The 6,996-nt window shown below is 42.7% G+C and overlaps 1 long non-coding RNA gene across 1 annotated transcript; it reads right to left on the reverse strand.

The window, feature by feature from the left end:
• Positions 1–300: 300 nt before the first annotated feature.
• LOC130305114 (uncharacterized) lies at positions 301–925 on the reverse strand. Its single transcript, XR_008854739.1, has 2 exons — positions 753–925; positions 301–651 (listed from the first exon to the last, which is right to left on the reverse strand). It is a non-coding gene; the product is annotated as an uncharacterized LOC130305114 (long non-coding RNA).
• Positions 926–6,996: the final 6,071 nt, after the last annotated feature.

Raw genomic sequence — 6,996 nt, forward strand, 5'->3', positions numbered from 1 at the left:
CGAATCACCTGTGGCGATCTAGTGATCATTAAAATGGTGGATGGGGGTCCTCTCACCTTCATTCTCTGCTCTCCTAGGGTCCCGTTCATCAGTAAAAGGCTCATGCATGAAAAATGCTGGGTGTCCTATGGTTGCCTCGGCAACTGTACCACCCAGCATCAGTTGCCCCTCTCCGCACCACATTATGTAGATCGTGCAGGAGAGCAGCTTTGGACACGTAAAAAAAAACTCATGTCATCCACGTTTTGCTAACACTATTTTTCACACACAAATAAAATAAATGAGTCAAACAAGTTAAAGAATGGTTTAAAAAGGGGAACTTTATTTATTATATATTAAAATGTTTGTGTAGGGATTTTATGTAACCTCCATCACTCACAAAGAGCGTACAATAACTAATACTCAGGACAGGAAAAACCTCCAGAGGGGAGGAAACCTGTAGGGAATCCATGGCTACTGTATTGCCCTTCCTCTGGGCATACTAAAGGAGGTTACCTCTAGAATTTGGGCCAATGTGTCTGTGTATGTGCGTGATTTGAGGGGCTGTGCCTTCATCCAAATTCTTCTGGAATAGGTCTGGAAATCTACGTCTTCATCCAACGTCTTGCTGTAGGTCCGGAAATGCTACTCCACATCCTGGAAATAGTGCATCTAAGATAGGAAAATAAAAGATAGATTATCTACATGTTTATTATAGAAAAGCACATTGAACTGCACTAAAGACCTTTTGGTCACAACAATGTGACACTTACCAGTCACAGTAGTGTATATGGCTTTGCATTCTCGGCCCCTACAGTGTCCAGCATCAGCCCCTCACTGATGAAGAATGAGCAGGAGCAGTGTTATATCTGCTCAGTGCTGCTCTCTGGTGGACAATGGCTATGACATCACATGTGTGACACGCTCTTACCTCCTGAGAGTTCTATTTCAGTGGTGCTGCTCTCTGATTGGCTGAAAAACAAAAAAGCTTTCTAATATTTTCTGTATGACTGTTATCTAAGGGATTTTGGGCAATTTTTTATTAAAATGGCGCTACTGGAGCAAAGGATGTCACTTGTCAGACGTCCCTGCAGTCATTGATTTAAAGGGGTTATCCAGGAAAAAACTTTTTTTTATATATCAACTGGCTACAGAAAGTTAACCTGATTTGGAAATTACTTCTATTAAAAAATCTTAATCCTTTCAGTACTTATGAGCTGCTGAAGTTGAGTTGAAGTGCTCTCTGATGACACGTTTCTCCGGAACCGCTAAGTTTAGAAGCAAATTCCCATAGCAAACCTCTTCTACTCTGTGCAGTTCCTGAGACAAGCAGAGATGTCAGCAGAGAGCACTGTTGTCAGACAGAAAACAATAACTCAACTTCAACAGCTGATAATTATTGAAAGGATTAAGATATTTTAATAGAAGTAATTTACAAATCTGTTTAACTTTCTGGAGCCAGTTGATATATATATATATATAAAAAAAAAAGTTTTTTCCTGGAATACCCCTTTAAGCCCTTAAGGACGCAGGACGTACTCAAACGGCCCCTTTTCCGAGTCCTTAAGGACTCAGGATGTTTGAGTACGTCCTGTGAAATCCCGGCCCCCTGCCGCTAGCCGGAGGGGAGCCGGTGCCCTATGCCTGCTGAAATCGTTCAGCAGGCATTGCAGCATATCGCCGTGGGGGGTCATGATGACCCCCCATGTCGGCGATGCCCGCAGATCGCTGGACAATTCAGTCCAGTGATCTGCGGCAGATTCCGGGTCAATCAGGTCTCCAGTGACCCGGTGACCCGGAATTACAGGCTGGTCTCTGACGGCCCCGAACAGCCATAGCCAGCAGTGGTGAGGTGGCACTGGTGCCACCTCACGATCGCCCTGATTCGTCGGGCGCTTTAACGGCTGATCAATCAGGGCACCTGCTGCGGGTGTCACTTCCGCAACCCGCTCCGCCCCTCTTCCGGAGCACGTGAGCAGGTGCGGGACGTGGACCCCGGGAGCTGGAGACCCCGATACCCGGCGTCAATGTTGGGATCGGGGCCCCGGGAGTGACGACGGCGGGACGGACCTGTGCACGGAGCAGCAGCAGCAGGAGGTGAGTGACAGCCTCCTGCTGTTGCTTAGCAACAGCTCCCAGCATGCAAAAAGGGCATGCTGGGAGCTGTAGTTATGCAACAGCAGGAGGCAGACCACTACAACTCCCAGCATTCTCTTATGAGCATGCTGGGACTTATAGTTTTGCAACAGCTGGAGGCACATTTTTTCTATGGAAAAGTGTACCTTCAGCTGTTGTATAACTACAACTCCCAGCTTGCACAATCAGCTAAAGTGCATGCTGGGAGTTGTAGTGGTGCATCTGCTGGCTGCATAACTACAACTCCTAGCATGCCCGTTGGCTGTTGGTGACTGCTGAGAGTTGTAGTTTTGCAGCAGCTGAAGGCACACTGAGTTAAGTAGCAAACCAGTGTGTCTCCAGCTGTTGCATAACTACAATCCCCAGCATCCCCAGCCAAAGTAGTATGCCTCCAGCTGTTGTATTACTACAAGACCCAGCATGCCCTTCCGCTGTCGGTACATGCTGGGGGTTGTAGCTTTTGCAACAGCTGAAGGCACACTGGTTGCAAAACACTGAGTTTGTTACCAAACTCGGTGTTTCACAACCAGTGTGCCTCCAGCTGTTGCAAAACTACAACTCCCAGCATGCACTGATAGACCGTACATGCTGGGAGTTGTAGTTTTGCAACAGCTGGATGTTCCCCCCCCCCCCAATGGGAACGTACAGGGTACACTCACATGGGCGGAGGTTTACAGTAGGTATCCGGCTGCAAGTTTGAGCTGCGGCAAATTTTCTGCCGCAGCTCAAACTGCAGCGAGAAACTACTGTGAACCCCGCCTGTGCGACTGTACCCTAAAAACACTACACTACACTAACACACAATAAAATAAAAAGTAAAAAACACTACATATACACATACCCCCCTCCCCAATAAAAAGGAAAAATGTCTGGTACGCCACAGTTTCCAAAACGGAGCCTCCAGCTGTTGCAAAACCACTACTCCGAGTATAACCAGACAGCCACTGACTGTCCAGGCATGCTGGGAGTTATACAACAGCTGGAGGCCCCCTGTTTGGGAATCACTGGCGTAGAATACCCCTATGTCCACCCCTATGCAATCCCTAATTTAGGCCTCAAATGCGCATGGTGCTCTCACTTTGGAGCCCTGTCGTATTTCAAGGCAACAGTTTAGGGTCACATATGGAGTATCGCCGTACTCGGGAAAAATTGTGTTACAAATTTTGGGGGGTATATTCTGTTTTTACCCTTTTTAAAAATGTAAACATTTTGGGAAAAGAAGCAATTTAGGTAAAAAAAATTTTTTTTTTTACATATGCAAAAGTCGTGAAACACCTGTGGGGTATTAAGGTTCACTTAACCCCTCGTTACGTTCCCCAAGGGGTCTAGTTTCCAAAATAGTATGCCATGTGTTTTTTTTTTTGCTGTCGAGGCACCATAGGGGCTTCCTAAATGCGGCATGCCCCCAGAGCAAAATTTGCTTTCAAAAAGTCAAATGTGACTCCTTCTCTTCTGAGACCTGTAGTGCGCCAGCAGAGCACTTTTCACCCCCATATGGGGTGTTTTCTGAATTGGGGGAAATTGGGCTTCAAATAATTTTGGGGGGTATTTTCTGCTATTACCCTTTTTAAAAATGTAAATTTTTTGGGAAAACAAGCATTTTAGGAAAAAAAAAATGTTTTTTTACATATGCAAAAGTCATGAAACCCCTGTGGAGTATTAAGGTTCACTTTACCCCTTGTTACGTTCCCCGAGGGGTCTAGTTTCCAAAATAGTATCCCATGTGTTTTTTTTTTTTTTTTTTTGCTGTTCTGGCACCATAGGGGCTAAATGCGGCATGCCCCCAGAGCAAAATTTGCTTTAAAAAAGCCAAATGTGACTCCTTCTCTTCTGAGACCTGTAGTGCGCCAGCAGAGCACTTTTCACCTCCATAAGGGGTGTTTTCTGAATTTGGAGAAATTGGGCTTCAAATTTTCGGGGGTATTTTCTGCTATTACCCTTTTTAAAAATGTAAATTTGGGGGGAAACACACATTTTAGTGAAAAAAATATATATTTTTTTACATATGCAAAAGTTGTGAATCACCTGTGGGGTATTAAGGTTCACTTTACCCCTTGTTATGTTCCCCGAGGGGTCTAGTTTCCAAAATGGTATGCCATGTGTTTTTTTTTTGCTGTTCTGGCACCATAGGGGCTTCCTAAATGTGACATGCCCCCCAAAAACCATTTGTCGCTCCTTCCCTTCTGAACCCTCTACTGCGCCTGCTGAACAATTAACATAGACATATGAGGTATGTCCTTACTCGAGAGAAATTGGGTTTCAAACACAAGTAAAAATTTTCTCCTTTTTACCCCTTGCAAAAATTGGGTCTACAAGAACATGTGAGTGTAAAAAATGAAGAATGTGAATTTTCTCCTTCACTTTGCTGCTCTTCCTGTGAAACACCTAAAGGGTTAAAACGCTGACTGAATGTCATTTTGAATACTTTGGGGGGTGCAGTTTTTATAATGGGGTAATTTGTGGGGTATTTCTAATATGAAGACCCTTCAAATCCACTTCAAACCTGAACTGGTCGCTGAAAAAAAGCGAGTTTCAAAATTTTGTGAAAAATTGGAAAATTGCTGCTGAACTTTGAAGCCCTCTGGTGTCTTCCAAAAGTAAAAACACGGCAATTTTATGAAGCAAACATAAAGTACACATATTGGAAATGTGAATAAAAAAAACATATTTGGAATATCCATTTTCCTTACCAGCAGAGAGCTTCAAAGTTAGAAAAATGCAACATTTTCAAATTTTTAACCGAATTTTGGGATTTTTCACCAAGAAAGGATGCAAGTTACCACAAAATTTTACCACTATGTTAAAGTAGAATATGCCACGAAAAAACAATCTCGGAATCAGTATGATAACTAAAAGCATTCCAGAGTTATTAATGTTTAAAGTGACAGTGGTCAGAATTGCAAAAAATGGCCGAGTCCTTAAGGTGAAAAAGGGCTCAGTCCTTAAGGGGTTAAGGACCCAGGACGTACGGGGACGTCCCCGCACCCTGGGCTTTAACCCCTTAAGGACTGAGCCCTTTTTCACCTTAAGGACCAGAGAATTTTCTGAACATCTGACCACTGTCACTTTAAACATTAATAACTCTGGAATGCTTTTAGTTATCATTCCGATTCCGAGATTGTTGTTTCGTGACATATTCTATTTTAACTTAGTGGTAAAATGTTATGGTAACTTGCATCCTTTCTTGGTGAAAAATCCCCAAATTTGATCAAAAAATGAAAATTTTGCATTTTTCTAACTTTGAAGCTCTCTGCTTTTAAGGAAAATGGATATTCAAAATACATTTTTTTTGGGTTCACATATACAATATGTCTACTTTATGTTTGCATCATAAAATGTATGAGTTTTTACTTTTGGAAGACACCAGAGGGCTTCAAAGTTCAACAGCAATTTTGGCATATTTCACAAAGTTTTCAAACTCACTATTTTTCCACCAGTTCAGTTTTGAAGTGGATTCGAAGGGTCTTTATATTAGAAATACCCCACAAATGACCCCATTATAAAAACTGCACCCTCCAATGTATTCAAAATGACATTCAGTAAGTGTTTTAACCCTTTAGGTGTTTCACAGGAATAGCAGCAAAGTGAAGGAGAAGATTCAAAATCTTCATTTTTTACACTCGCATGTTCTTGTAGACCCAATTTTTGAATTTTTGCAAGGGGTAAAAAGGAGAAAATTTTTACTTGTATTTGAAACCCAATTTCTCTCGAGTAAGGACATACCTCATATGTCCATGTAAAGTGTTCGGCGGGCGCAGTAGAGGGCACAGAAGGGAAGGAGCGACAAATGGTTTTTGGGGGGCATGTCACCTTTAGGAAGCCCCTATGGTGCCAGAACAGCAAAAAAAAAACCACATGGTATACCATTTTGGAAACTAGACCCCTCGGGGAACATAACAAGGGGTAAAGTGAACCTTAATATCCCACAGGTGATTTACGACTTTTGTATATGTAAAAAAAAAATTAAATTTTTTACCTAAAATGCTTGGTTTCCCAAAAATTTAACATTTTTAAAAAGGGTAATAGCAGAAAATACCCCCCCAAAATTTGAAGCCCAATTCCTCCTGATTCAGAAAACACCCCATATGGGGGTGAAAAGTGCTCTTCTGGTGCACTACAGGTCTAAGAGAAGGAGTCACATTTGGCTTTTTGAAAGCAAATTTTGCTCTGGGGGCATGCTGCATACAGGAAGCACCTATGGTGCCAGAACAGCAAAAAAAAAAAAAAAAACACATGGCATTTCATTTTGGAAACTAGACCCCTTGTGGAACGTAACAAGAGGTAATGTGAACCTTAATACCCCACAGGTGATTCACGACTTTTGCATATGTAAAAAAAAAAAAAAAAATGTTTTACCTAAAATGCTTGGTTTCCCAAAAATGTAACATTTTTAAAAAGGGTAATAGCAGAAAATACCCTCCAAAATTTGTAAGACAATTTCTCCCGAGTACGGCGATACCCCATATGTGACCCTAAACTGTTTCCTTGAAATACGACAGGGCTCCAAAGTGAGAGCGCCATGCGCATTTGAGGCCTAAATTAGGGATTTGCATAGGGGTGGACATAGGGGTATTCTACGCCAGTGATTCCCAAACAGTGGGCCTCCAGCTGTTGTAAAACTCCCAGCATGCCTGGGCAGTCAGTGGCTATCTGGCAATACTGGGAGTAGTTGTTTTGCAACAGCTGGAGGCTCCGTTTTGGAAACCGTGGCGTACCAGACGTTTTTCCTTTTTATTGGGGAGGGGGGCTGTGTAGGGGTATGTGTATATGTAGTGTTTTTTACTTTTTATTTTATTGTGTGTTAGTGTAGTGTAGTGTTTTCAGGGTACAGTCACACGGGTGGGGGTTCACAGTAGTTTCTTGCTGGCAGTTTGAGCTGCG

The sequence above is a fragment of the Hyla sarda genome, chromosome 1 (assembly GCF_029499605.1).
Source record: "Hyla sarda isolate aHylSar1 chromosome 1, aHylSar1.hap1, whole genome shotgun sequence".
NCBI classification, from domain to species: domain Eukaryota; kingdom Metazoa; phylum Chordata; class Amphibia; order Anura; family Hylidae; genus Hyla; species Hyla sarda.